The 13,880-nt window shown below is 49.4% G+C and overlaps 1 protein-coding gene across 5 annotated transcripts in view; it reads right to left on the reverse strand.

Moving 5' to 3' along the window:
• Positions 1 to 13,880, reverse strand: part of TPST2 (tyrosylprotein sulfotransferase 2) — a 65,002-nt gene that overhangs the window by 42,320 nt on the left and 8,802 nt on the right. Inside the window, exon 2 of one of the 5 annotated variants that reach the window (XM_047760344.1) lies at positions 10,448 to 10,566. The exons of the other annotated variants lie outside the window; for them this stretch is intronic. The gene's annotated coding sequence lies outside the window, so the exon portion shown is untranslated. The remainder of the gene's footprint in view (positions 1 to 10,447; positions 10,567 to 13,880) is intronic. 5 annotated transcript variants of the gene reach the window in all.

Consider the following 13,880-nt stretch of genomic DNA (forward strand, 5'->3'; position numbering starts at 1 on the left):
TGGTCTGTAGTTAGAGTTCATAAAATGTACAGCTGAAAAATTAGTCACATCCCCAAATAGTTCTATCTGCCTTTAAAAGTTTTCCAAGAACAAAATGGAGTATTTGTTTGGACATCTAAATTTAAATTAATATAAACAATTCAGTTCTTCCTCTATGCTAGCCACATTCAAGGGCTGATGGCTCCCCGAGTAGACACACAGGTTAACTCCTTAATTGTCTGGTCCCCGGAGCCCTCTCATGCCTCCTTTCCAGTCCTGTCCTAGACACAGGTGAAGTTTCTAAGCTCGCCCTCAGCCTCTGTCTCCGCGATTGATCCATGCCCTTCCTCAACAGTCCCCACTTCCTGCTGGGAACCAGAGCCTGGTACACAGAAGGCACCCAAGTGTGCACCTGAGGCTTACTCAAGTATACCATAAAGCTTGACTCCTCCAGGAAGGCTTCCGTGATGCCCTAGCTTGGTGAGTGTTCTCCTGGGCTCTTAACAGCCCTCTGCTCTCATCTCCTGAGCAACCTCCTCCAAGGCTAGGAACTGGGTCTTGTTCGCTGCTATATTTTCAATGCCTAACCTGAAGATTGGTATTATAGTAGGTGCTTGATTTACAGATTTTTTACAGTATGTAAATATATACTGTAGTATGTATTATACACTATAGTAAGTATATAAATAGTAATATATAAATACACACTATAGTAAGTATGTAAACATATAGTATATAAATATAGGTGCTAAATTTATAGAATTGACCTGAGAAATAGTAATGACTTGGGTTGAAAAGCCCCACAGGACCAGTTTTGCCTGTTTTAGTTAAAGGCTCTCTCATCCCTGCAAAAGTGCTACTAACAGGCACAGCTCCATTTACACACCAAGCACTAGGCTAAACACTCTGCAGGACTGAGAGAGGGAAAGTGAGGCTCAGACAGGTGAGAGCTTAACCTGTGTTCAAATCAATGATTTGGAGGCTCAAAACTCTTACTGATCCAAAGAAGTTACACATGGAAGAGGAGGTTTGCACTACATATGGCAAATAAGACATCTGTATCCAGAATATATAAAGAGCCCTGGGAAATCAATAAGAACAAGACAGGCAATGCATCAGGTAAGAGGGCAGATATGAAGAGACACTTCATCCAAGAGGTTATCTAAATAGTCATTAACCATACAAAAGGGTGCTCACTCTCATTATCCAGCAGGGGAAATAATACAAAACAAAAGCACAGTGTGGAGCACTGTATATCTGAATGGCTCAAGAGGAAAAAAAAAAAAAAAAAGGATATTACAAGCGCTGACAAGGAATGTGATACAACCAGAACTTTCATGTTCCACAGGTGGGAGAGTAACCTGGCACAATCACTTTGGGAAAACTCTGGCATAAGAGACAACAGCTGATCTTGCACCTTCTCTGTAACCCGGCAGTTCCACTGTAAATCAGAAATGTATCATCCACCAAGGGGATATGTCAACATGTTCCTGGCAGCACTATTTGCAACCACTCCTAACTGGAAATTCCTCAACTGCCCATTAACGAGAGGATGAATAAATAAGTAAATACAAATAAATATATCATACTGAACAGCCAGGGGAGAGAACAAGCTGGAACTTCACATAATATGGATGAATCCTACAGATATGCTGAGATACTGGCTCCTAGGCCAATACAAAAGAGAACATATGCTTTAACATGCGCAGAGTACTTTCTAATTTATATATAAATAAAGTACAGAGACAGGCAAAAGGAATCTCTAGTAGAAGACTCTAGGATGTCGGTCACTATCTGTGGTCACCCTTTGTGGCGGGGGGGGGGGTGCCTGGAGTGGGCACAGGTGTCTTGGATGGGGGTGGGGTGCTGGGCACATGGCTTTCCCTGGTCTGGGTAGTGTCACATAGACATGTTTATCTTTGAAAATTCATCGAGCAGTCCACTTATGATGGTGCGCCTTTCTGTACATATGATCAACTTCAATAAGAATCACAGAATATATGTGCGTGTGTGTGTGTGTGTGTGTGTGTGTGTGAATGACTGGCTCACTTTGCTGTACAGCAAAAATTGGCACAAACATTGTAAATCAACTAGGCTTTAATTTTTAAAAAATGTGCATTAAAAATAAAGAAATAAAAAGAATCACACTTGGCCAAAGATAGCTGGGCATCCTTCCCCCCCATACACACACCTTTTCTGTCTGTCACAGAGGAACACACAGAACTCCATTCATTCATTTGATGAACAGTGGCCACCAGGCGCTCTCCCAGGGCCAGGCGTGGTGCCAGGTGCCGGAAACATAAAGGTGTATTGAGCCTTGGCCCCCAATTGTGCCACCCACATCCCAGGGCCTGGCAGTCCTACCCCCAAACCCACACGCAATAAACAAGCCACCGGGCTGGAGGTGCTTCTGATCAGAGGCCAAGGAGGTGATGTCTGCTTGTTTTCCTTTCTCCCCCACTTGGTGCAAGCATGTTTTCAGGCTTTTTCCTCACACTGGGCCAAACTCAGCCACTCTGGCACAGGCAGCAGGAGTTTCATACTCTGCCACTTGTCTGCCACCATCTCCCCTCCCTCCCAGCAGGCTTTCCTCTGCTCCCTGTAGGCTGGTGACTCCTGGGTTGTCACCTCCAACCCAAATCTCTCTCCTCAACACCAGACTTGGCATCAACTGTCTTTCTATCACTTCCACTTGTCGTTGAGCTTAGACCTCAAACTTAACACCTCCAAAGTTAATCTCCTGGTTTCTCTCCCTAATTCACTGCGCTCCAGTTGGTGGCAGCTTATTATGTTTAGGCTGAAAGCCTCCGAGGCAGCCAAAACCCCTGACTCCTTGTCTCTCCCACCCCAGTCCAAGCAGGCAGCAAATCCTGTCAACCGCGCCTTCACAACAGAGCCAGGCAATCGTTTCTGGGATTTGACACCAAAGGCACAGGTAATTAAAAAAAAAAAAAAAAAAAGTCAAACTGAGCTTCATGAAAATTAAAACCTTCTGTGCTTCCAAAGACACTATCCACAGAGTGAAAAGGCAACTGACAGAACAGGAAGATGTATTTGCAAATCATGGGTCTGATAAGGGATTCACATCCCGAATCTATAGAGAACACCTCAAACTCCACAACCAAAAACCAAACAACCTGCTTCAACAATGGGCAAAGGGGAGTTCCGGTCGTGGCACAGCGGAAACAAATCCGACTAGGAACCATGAGGTTATGGGTTCGATCCCTGGCCTCACTCAGTGCGTTAAGGATCTGGCATTGCTGTGAGCTGTGGTGTAGGCCAGCAGCTACAGCTCTGATTAGACCCCTAGCCTGGGAACCTCCATATGTCGTGGGTGCGGCCCTAAAAACAACAAAAGACTAAAAAAAAAAAAAAAAATGGGCAAAGGACTTGAAAGGATATTTCTCCAAAGAAGACATACAGATGGCCAACAAGCTCAACATCCCTAATCATCAGGGAAATGCAAATCGAAACTACAAGGATATGCCACCTCACACCCATCAGATGCCATTAAAAAAACAAACAGGAGTTCCTGCTGTGTTGCAATGGGTTAAGAATCTGACTGCAGCAGCTCAAGTCACTGCAGAGGTGTGGGTTCTATTCCCTGCCCGGTGCAGTGGGTTAAGAATTCAGCATTGCCACAGCTGTGGCTCAAACTCAATCTATGGCCCGGAACTTCCATAGGCCACGGGTGTGGCCATAAAAAGCAAACAAACAAACAAAAACTAGAAAATAACAAGTGTTGACCAGGATATAGAAAAAGTGGAACACTTGTGTGCTGTTAATAGGAACGTAAAATGGCAGAGCCACTGCGAAAACCAGTACGGAGGTTCTGCAAAAAAATTAAAAATAGAGATACCATATGATCCAGCAATTCTACTTCTGAGTATCTACCCCAAAGAGTGGAAAAGCAGGGTCTCAAAGAGGTATTTCTACACCCATGTTCACAGCAGCATCACTCACAATGCCTAAAATGCGGAAGCGACCCAGTGTCCAGTGATGGATAGATGAACAAAATGTGGTACATCCCCGCAATGGAATGTTATTCAGTGTTAAAAAGGAAAGAAATCCGGATATACGCTACACCAGGGACATGATGCTCAGACACAAAAAGACCAATGCCGACTTGTACTTATATGAGGTACTCAGAGCGGTCAAAATTATAAAGACAATTTTTTTTTTTTTGGTCTTTTTAGGGCCGCACTTGCAGCATATGGAGGTTCCCAGGCTAGAGGTTGAATCAGAACTACAGCTGCCAACCTACTCCACAGCCACAGCAATGCCAGATCCGAGCCATGTCTGCGACCTACACCACAGCTCTCGGCAACACCGGGTCCTTAACCCACCGAGTGAGGCCAGGGATTGAACCCAGGTCTTCGGGTGTATACTAGTCAGATTTCTTTCTGCTGAGCCACGATGGGAACTTGTAAAGACAAATTGTGATTGTGGTTGCTAGGAGCTCAGGGACAGAGGGTGGGGGGTTAGTGTTTAATGGGTATAGAGCTTCAGTTTCACAAGATGAAGTGTTACTGGGATGATGGATGGAGGTGATGGTTGCACAGCTATGAGGATATATTTAATACCACTGAGCTGTACACTTCCAGGTGGTTAAGATGGTAAATTTTACTTATTTATTTTCTTATTAAAGTCTAGTTGATTTACAGTGCTGTGCCAATTTCTGCTGTACAGCAAAGTGACCCAGTCATACATCTACATACATCCCCTTTCTTATATTATCTTCAGGACAGTATATTTTATGTGCATTTTAACACAACTTTAAGACAAATCACCTACTGAGAGCCGGGACCCGCTCACTTCACATCACTCGTTGCTGAGCATCTGCATTTTGTGTGTGCATGTCTCACCGCCCCCGTCCAAGGCACCCAGGTCTCTGGCTGCCTAGCTCCTAACTGGCCTTGCTGATTCTGCCCTTGTCTCCTCATCTTTAGTGAGCACCCAGAGCGACTACGTGAAGATGGAAATCAGGTCTCAGTCCTCCTCCGCTCTGAATCCTTCCACGGCTCCCATTTTACTCAGGAAAAGCCCACCCCCATAAGCCCGCAGGCCCTACAGGTTCAATCAAACCTGCCCGCTGCCGTTCTGACCTCATCTTCTACCTGACATACCTGGCTCTCCTCCAGCCACACAGCCCCCTTGCTGCGTGCGCATGTATACACACACACACACACACACACACACACACACACACACACACACACACGGCACGCTCCGACCCCAGGCCCTCTGCCCCAGCTGTCCCCACTGCTTGATGCCCTTTCCCCGCACATCTCCTTGGCCTCCCTGTCCTTGCTCACACCCTTCCCCATCTCCCATTTCACAATGCAACCTGCCCTGGCGACACAGCATCCCAGACCCCCGACCCTGCACCATTTGTCTTTTCTCCCCAGCACCTCCCACTGGCAATCAAGTATTTACAGAATTTTCACTCTAGGCCCCTCTCCACGCAGCAATCATGAAATACCCAAGGCAACCTGAACTCACTGTGTTACCTCTTGAGCTTGGTTCTCTTCCAGGCTTCCCTGTCAAACAAGCACAGAGAACCCAGATCCCTGTCAGCCCCTTCACCACCACAAGCCTGATTCAGCTCACCACCCAGCCTGTCCGTCACCTCTCACCCAGTCCCCTGCTCCATCCCCACCTCTCTTTGAACAGTGGACATGTCACTTTCTGCTTGTATGGCACTGCCAAGGCTCCCCACTGCCTTCAGGAGGTAATTCTTCACGTGGCTTATGAGGGCTTCGTGACCTGACCCCTGCACTCTGGCCAAACAGAACTACTTTCACTCCCAAGGGCACCACACAGCCCTGGACAGCGACAGCATCCTGCTCCCAGACCAGAGTGACTTAATCTAGGTCAACGGAAGTTGGCTAGAGACTTTTGCAAGATCCTCTGGGGAGGCTAAACAAGTAGCAATACAGGGCCATCTCTAGTCACCACTTCAGAGCCTTCCTGAGACTGAAGCTGAGAGATGGGGACACGAGTCTCTGATATGAGTTGGGCTCCTGGATCCAGCCCTGCCTGAAGCCATCACTACTTTATACATGAGCCAATAAACTCACTTTTTTGCTTAATTTCATGGGAGCTACGTTTCCGCCTCTGTTCATCAAGAGCTCCAATCAATGGTACCCACATACCCCCCACTCAACCTTATCTTGGCCTGGTTTTTATTGCCTCAGTTCAAACATCACCTTTTCCAGGAAATCTTCCTTGAATGCCAAGAATGGATTAAATACCCTCTAATGTCTACCCCTGACCATTCTCTGTTGTTTGTGCCTCCTTGAATGTAGGAAGCTCACGGGCTCAGGGGTCTTACTGTTTAAAAAATTTTTTTCTGGGAGTTCCCGTTGTGGCTCAGTGGAAATGAACCTAATATCCATGAGGATGCAGGTTCAATCCCTGGCCTCGCTCAGTGGGTTGGAGATCCAGTGTTGCCGTGTGCTGTGTAGATCTCAGACATGGCTCAGATCCTGTGTTGCTGTGGCTGTGGTGAAAGCCGCAGCTGTAGTTCCAATTCAACCCCTAGCCTGGGAACTTCCATACACCGTGGGTGCAGCCCTAAAAAACAAAACAAAACAAACAAACAAAAAAATCTATTCCCAACCTTAACAAAGAGATTTCATATTTTATTTTTTTGAGCTTACTCTGCCGATCACTAAGTTCCCCCAGGTATCAGAGAGCCATCGAAAAGAAGGGGGGTGGTTTATAGGACGATGGACCTCAGTTTGGTTTCTCCACCTGTCAGCTTTGGGACCTTAGGCAAGTCACTTAAAGTCTCTGAGCCACATTTTCTTATCTGTGAAAAAGGAGGGCAGCTAAATACACATAAAAAAGGCTTTAATACCATATTAGAGCAGAGTAAATGCTACATTACTGGCAGTGCTTGCCTCCACTTTTTTCCCTAGGACACTTTTTCCCTAGGACACAAATCCTGCCTGCTGAGAATGTATTTTTCCAGTCTTTTGGGATCTGTCCTTATGACCAGGATGGGGCTAACCCCACATCCAAGACCACTGGCTGAGGTCTGATCAATAAGAGGGTACTGACGTTCATGGATGGGCATGAGACTCCAGGAGGATAAATAGTAATTGAAGCCAAGATTTGTAAGAATTATTAGAGAAATAGTGCCCTTATAGCTCAGACTGCTAAATTAGCAGGTGTATGCCTGGAGATGTAACTGGAGAGAGCATCCCTGAGAATAAAGCTGCCACAGAAGAAAGCCCATCTGAGAGAAAGAAATGAAATAGTGCCCCGATACAGTGGAGCACCTGGATACAGCTATACCTGAAGGCAATCTGCCTTTGGCCTTATCATTTACATAAGCCAATGAACTTCTTTTCTTCCACCTGAATGATTTTATTTATTTATTTATTTTTGTCTTTTGTTGTTGTTATTGTTGCTATTTCTTGGGCCGCTCCCGCGGCATATGGAGGTTCCCAGGCTAGGAGTCGAATCGGAGCTGTAGCCACCGGCCTACGCCAGAGCCACAGCAACGCGGGATCCGAGCCGCGTCTGCAACCTACACCACAGCTCAGGGCAATGCCGGATCGTTAACCCACTGAGCAAGCAGGGACCGAACCTGCAACCTCATGGTTCCTAGTCGGATTCGTTAACCACTGCGCCACGACGGGAACTCCCCACCTGAATGATTTTAAATGAGGAGTCTGCCAAGCACAGCCAACTGACAAAGACACATAACAGGCTCTTTTTGACCTCTGCACACTTACCACTCAGGCAGTCTCCTCCCAGGGCCCAGTATAATTTTAAAAATTTGTTTTGACAAAACTAAGCAAAATTGATTTCCAAAGTCTTATGTGAAGATGCTGGTGCCAGCTAACCACTCTCACTTCTGCCCCAAGGGTGTGGACTTGAGATTTCCTTACGGGAAGCTAACCAGAATATCCTCACCAGGTCAGAAGGTCGTGCTGATTCTCCAGGCTTAGAAAGTCTTTGGCTAACTTTCCCTTTCCCTGCCCCCTAATTGTAGTTTGACTTTTCTGATTGCACTTCTGTGTTGTGGAGGTTTTGCAATGAATGGCTGACAGCCAAAAAAGGTAGAAAGTCTTGACCAAGAACAAAGCAAGCAAGTAATAAATCCTTGCTGATGTAATGTTCCCAGATTAGACGGGTCTTTCCTCCTGGTGGCCTATGAGTGGGGTAATCTGGGTGAGGGTTTTAAGAGCATAATTTGTAGGCCTGGTTTTTGGGCGACACAGCCCTGGGAATCCAGTTTCCCAGGACACTAACCTGCCCTGCTGACTCCCTCATGGACAAATGCAGCCCAGGACCGGGAGACCATCTTCCCTGTCACTTGCTCCTTAAGCAGGCAGAAGAGGAAGAATTTTTAAGGCTTCAAGAGCTGCTCAGAACAAGAACATTAAAAAAAAAAATCAAAGGGAGGAAGCCACGAGAACTGTCTCCTCACAGTCCACTGACTTCCCCAGGCCAGATTCAGAGGGCGTGAATGGCCCTGCCTTTAAGAAAAAATGGTTTGGGGCTCTGAGAGGGCCTGGCCCCTTGTTGGAGAGTATTTCCACCTGCAGATGTGCCCAGACATCACCAGGAACAAAGCCAGGGGGCAAGATACTGTGGGGAGACAGTGCCCGTTGTGGCACAGTGGAAACAAATCTGACTGGTATCCATGAGGATGCGGGTTCGATCCCTGGCCTCGCTCAGTGGGTCAGGGATCTGGTGTTGCTGTGAGCTGTGGTGTAGGTTGCAGATGCAGCTCTGATCCAGCGCTGCTGTGGCTGTGGCGTAGGCTGGCAGCTGTGGCTCCGATTCAACCCCTAGCCTGGGAACTTCCATATACCAAGAGTGCGACCCTAAAAAAAAAAAACAAAACAGATCTGTCAGGAGTTCCTGAACTTCTCTGAGTCTCAGTTTCCTCATCTGTGAAATGGGTGACCAACACAATCCTGGTTTGCAATGAACTACTGAGCACCTCTATGCATCAGGCAGCACACAACCTGACCTATAATCTTCCCAGCAACTCAAGAGATGGTCACTAATCTGATCCCCATTTTACAGGTGAGGAAACTGAGGCCCAGAGAGGGTGAGGGGCTGGCTTAGGGATTCACAGCTTGTGCACAAGCCAACTCAAGTGTGACTGACTCAAAAAGCCCCCTTTTCCCACCACATGAGGGTTTCCTCTTGATTCGTGCCTCCTGGGTCATTGTGAAGTTTCAAGGAGAACACACACAAAAAGATAAACCAGAAACCGGCAAGTCATGGGGATTCAGGTAGAGAGAAATGAAGGGCTGGAGACAGATGCAAATCCCTTGAGTAGTCACTACCCCCTTCACCTGGGCTCTCACTGTCCCTAGTGGAGAAGGTTCCAGAGAATAGCTGGAGAAAGGCGACAGCGAGTCATGACTTACTTTCAGTGAAGGTGCACACGCCTGGGTATCTCACCCTCCAGAAGGTGGGCTCTTGCCATGGCTCTGACTGTGCCCATCACTTCCTGCCACAACCCCAGCCCCACCGGGAACTGCCACCCACCAGCTGACCCCACCAGAGGGGCTGTCCTTTCGCACCTACTCTGTGGGGCTTCAGGCCACACTGGTTTTTCTGGTGCATAAGATGAAAAGATGATGTGCTGTGGGCCTCCCCACCCCATGCAGCCCAGGACCACCCAGGGTCTCCAGCAAGAGGACATGCTGCATAACCTCTGGGATTTGAGGAAAACCTCCAGCCTCCCCCGCCACCCCGGCGCCACCAGCCTTACTTCCCATCACTCACCTATGGAGCCCGCAGCCCCCCAGATGGAGGGCTGGGTTCAAATCCCATTCCTCCACTTCCCCAGCTAAGTGGCCTAACTCCCCTGTACCCCACTTCCCTCATCTGCAGAAAAGCACCTCCCTGGAGGGTGAGACGAGTCTGCACCTGGGAGGCCCTTAGGGGAGTACCTGGTACACACCAGGGCATCAGCAAACACTGGCTACGGATATCATGACTGTGAGACCAAATGCCTTCTTGTCTCTGTACTATTCCGGACACGATACCTTCTTCCTACAACACCTCCCTTCCCCTCTCACCTCCTCTGATAACAGTAACAATCATAGTCACCAATTGCTGAGGGCCTCTCATTACAAGACTGTGCCCAGAGTTCTTCTCATAGACCATCTCCTTCTCAGCATGTCCTCCTGGAACGATGGCACCCTGATTTCTGTACCTCTCCTGCCATGGTTAAGTGTCTGTGTCCACCTGACTGGGCTAAGGGGTGCCCAGATAGCTGGTCGCACCTTCTGGGTGAGTCTGGGAGGGATGAGGATCTGAATTGTTAGTCTGAGTAATGAAGAGGGCCCTGGGCAGCGTGGGTGGGCACTATCCAATCCACGGAGGACCCAAATAGGACACAAAGGTGAAGGATGAATTTGCTTTTTTTTTTTTTTTTTTTCCTGCTCAAGCCGGGACAGCCATTTTCACCCACCCTCCCACACAGGTGCACCTGGTCCTCAGGCCTCCGGACTCAGACTGAATGAATTACATCAGCTGCTTTCCTGGTTCCCCAGCTTGCAGATGGCAGGTCATGGCTTCTCAGCTCCCGCAACGGGGTGAGCCAAATTTCTGCAATAACAGAATTTGGCTTCAAATCCATCCATCCATCCATCCATCCATCCACCCATCAGTGTATGTCCATTGGTTCTGTTTCTCTGGAGAACCCTCGTACATCTCCCTTTGTGTCCATCTTTTTTTCCCCTAAAACGTCAGCTGCCCAAGGGCAGGGATGGTCTGGCTTGCTCACTGCTGGCTCCCTGGGGTCTAGCATGGAGTCTGGCAAACAGAAGATGCTCAATATTTGCTGCATGAGCCCCCACTGAATTCACACAAAAATCTACCGACGTGATGACAATATCACTTCAAAATGAAGATAAGAAGGGTACAAGTAATTAAGAAAATTACCCAAAGGCTGCACAGAGCTAAATGGTAAAACTCAGAAATGACCCTGGGACTTTTGGATGCCGAGCTGACACTCTTACTGAATTGGGAAATCCCGCATCCGCAGTGGGGCTCCACCCTGCAGCCCAGAAGCTGCCACTGAGGCTGGCCTCCTTGAAATCCACCAAGGCTGTACGTTGGTAAAATTCCCAGGGGACCTTCACTGTGCCTTCAAAGCCTGAAGAAGTCAGATCTGAAGGAGCTTATGGGGCAGCATGGGAGGCAGACATCCAAGGAAATGGATGATGGGCAGGATGACAGAAGAGCTGCATTAGGGGACTAAATAAGTCATGTGATCAGGGAAGGCAGAGGAAAGGGCTATGGATTCTGCCTGGGGCAGAGTGGGAGCACGGCGAGGCTCAATGCAGCAATCTGAGCTGAGTCTAAAAGGATGGGCAGCATTTTAACAGGTGCAGGGGAGGGGAGGCACCCCGGTAGAGGGAAGAGCTTGAACAGAGAGATCTGGACGTGTGAATGTCTGCTGGGAATTAGACCAGCAAAGGATTCCCCAGAAACAGAGCAGCCTGGGGGTGGGGGTGCAGGTGGAGGGAAATAATAATGGTAATAAAAATAACAGCAGTGGAGTTCCTGTCGTAGCACAGAGGAAACGAATCTGACTAGGAACCATGAGGTTTCTGGTTCGATCCATGGCCTCGCTCAATGGGTTAAGGATCTGGTGTTGCCATGAGCTGTGGTATAGGTCGCAGACATGACTCAGATTCTGTGTTGTTGTGGCTGTGGTGTAGGCCGGCAGCTGTAGCTCCAATTTGACCCCTAGCCTGGGAACCTCCATAAGCCACAGGTGTGGGCCTAAAAAGCAAAAAAATAAAAAATAAAAAAATAAAAATAACAGCAGTAATTGTAGTAACAGCAAACACACATATGGTGCTTACTCCGTGCCCAGGCACTGTTCTAGGCATGTTATGAGTGTTAGCTCATTTAATCCTCACAACTAATCTATGAGACTGGTGCTGTTAATATTCCATTGTACAGATGAGGAAGCTAAGGCACAGAGAGGTAAAGTCCTTGCCTGAGAGCTCAGAGCAGGTACATGGTGAAGCAGGGTCTCAAGCCTACGCTGCCTGGTTTTTGAGTATATGTCACCTCTATGAAGGTGGTTCTCAAAGTGGGTTTCCGGACTGGCTGCATGGGCGGCACCTGGGAACCTCTGAGAAATGCAAATACTCAGGCCCCTTTCAGCTGCTGGATTGGGGATTCCAGGGGTGGGGTGCAGTCAGCTGTGTAGAACAAGCCCTCAAGGGGGGTGCTGCAGCCAGTTCAAAGGCCCTGCACTACCATGAACTCTCTCACCAGGGAAGGGGAGGCAGCAGAGGCGGGAGGGGCAAATCTCAGCCCAGAAGGCCCCTCCTTCTTCTGCAGGCAACTAGGAGCTGCGAAGGCTTCTGAGGCTGAAGGCTGCCTCGTCTAGGTTTCCCCAGCGAATCTGCAGAAGGCTTTGTGATACACTAGCATCCGTGGGACCCAAGATAGACCAGGCAACATATAACCAGAGGACTGAGGTCCCCAAGGTCAGGGCAGCCACAGCCCCTGCTGACAGCAAGCACCCTGTCCACCTGCTGTGAGGTCAACGACCTCTGACCCCACAGACCCAACCCCCTCTGCAATCCTCAGGACCCAAAGTCATCACCTGGAAGGTGTTTGGGGACCAACCAGGAGGACTCCTAGGGGGGAAGAGCTTGCCCAGAGTCCTCCAGCAGGTGGGAAGGTGGCCTCAAACCTGGGTCTCCCGCCTTCCAGGAGGGGGTTTGCGCATGATACCCACAGAGGCCAGCCAGTGCACCCACCCACTCTTCCTGTTTGCACCAGCTATGGGGGGGGGGGGTCCACGCCCCACTCTGTGCTCCAAACCGGTTTTCATGATCCTGAGCAATTGCCCCAACTCTCATGACCTCGGGGTCCCCATCTGCAAAAGGAAGAGGCTGGACTCAATTTCGAATCTTGCTTCTCCCCTCCCCCAAACTTTCAGCCCTCAAATACACACTGTTGGCCTACTGTGTGCTGGAGGGGGAGCCGTGGGCACGTGGTGCCTTTCCTCAGAGCTCATGGCCCTTTGGTGACCAAAAAAAAAGGGGGGGGCGAGGGCAATATTCTGCAGGGCCACATACCCATTCCTCAGAGCCAGGGTACCGACCCCCCCCCTCCCCCCGCCCCCGGCCCCAGATTAAATCAAACCCAGCCCGCATTGGCATCAACTCAGGCTTCCTCTTTCTCCCCTGCGGCCCTGGGGCCAGCTGGGCGGAGCAAGGAGCCTTGGGCGGGGCTGGATTCAGAGCCCTGGCCTGAGCGTGGCCTCCACTCGCCTCCTGTCCTCCCTGTCTCCACCCGGAAAGTGGCTCACACCAAGCCTCTCACGCCTCCAGTGGGGCTGCTTGGCCAAATCCCCAGGCACTGCGAGGGTTCTAATGGTTCTGAGGCAGGATGTCACTCACGGCAGGTTCTAAAGAGCCCGAGGAAGAGCTGGGTGAGGGCGTGTGCACGGGGGAGGGGAAGGGGAAGTAGTGCAGGTGGGGGAGGGAGAAAGCAGACAGACAGACAGGGACGAGCACTGAGATGGGACACAGAACCAGAAAGAATGAGAGAGAGATGAGGGAAGACAGAGAGTCAGGGGGAGGCAGAGTCAGGGCAGAAACATCAACAAGCCCGGGATGGGAAAGAGAGAGAGACAGGGAGCAACCAAAACAGAGACCAAGAAGACTCAGGGAGCAGGAGCGGACTGGAACAGGAACCTTGGCTCCTGGCTCCTGGTCTCGACAACCTGGACCCATGCAGGCACCATCAGGGCTAAAGGAGTCATTCCCCGCCCCACCCTTGGTCCAGTCTCCTGGGGCTTCAGAGAAAGAGCAGACCATTAAGAGTAAGGCTGCTGCTGATCTGGCCTCCTCGGAACCCCCTACCTCCTGCCACAGGGCTCCCCAAATTCC

Source organism: Phacochoerus africanus, chromosome 15, assembly GCF_016906955.1.
Source record: "Phacochoerus africanus isolate WHEZ1 chromosome 15, ROS_Pafr_v1, whole genome shotgun sequence".
Classification (NCBI taxonomy): domain Eukaryota; kingdom Metazoa; phylum Chordata; class Mammalia; order Artiodactyla; family Suidae; genus Phacochoerus; species Phacochoerus africanus.